Here is a 728-nt window from a genome sequence, read left to right as displayed (position 1 = left end):
TGCTACTCCCTCCATCTGTATGTTTCTTTCTGTCTCGTTTTCTCACTAACACCCTCCACGCAACACATTCTTACCCAATATCATACACTTCCGTATTTCTATCTATCTACAAGCATATATTCTATTTAACATCTCAACCTATATATGTGGATGTGTATGGCTATGCAAGTCAACGTGTAAAAACATAAATACATACATACATACATACATACATACATACATACATACATACATACATACATGTGCGTGTGTATCGGTTTACGCATGCGTGTGCAGGCGTAAATGAGTTGACTATATTAATTCCCAAAATTAATAAATAATTCAGTTCCTATTGAAAGCGTTAGATGTTTCCTAACATTCGATCCCTGCAAGTCCTTCGACCTCTCTAATACATACATAAGGGCATAATCATCCGATCAGAGACATAAGCGCACGCGCACGTGCATGTTGTCAATGACGAGTGAATTAAAATAATAATTCCACTGCATTGCCTGCCTTGAAAATATAAATTTTAAACGCTGCCGGGTTTTTCTGTGCAACTATGCCTTTAAGCATTATGTACTCTTTTACTATTTTACTCTTTTACTTGTTTCAGTCATTCGACTGTGGCCATGCTGGAGCACCGCCTTTAGTCGAGCAAATCGACCCCAGGACTTATTTTTTGGAAGCCTAGTACTTATTCTATCGGTCATTTTTGCCGAACCGCTAAGTTACGGGGACGTAAACAC

This window comes from Octopus bimaculoides, chromosome 1, assembly GCF_001194135.2.
Source record: "Octopus bimaculoides isolate UCB-OBI-ISO-001 chromosome 1, ASM119413v2, whole genome shotgun sequence".
Lineage (NCBI taxonomy): Eukaryota > Metazoa > Mollusca > Cephalopoda > Octopoda > Octopodidae > Octopus > Octopus bimaculoides.
The sequence above is the reverse complement of the archived record's forward strand: the minus strand, read 5'-3'. Positions refer to the sequence as shown.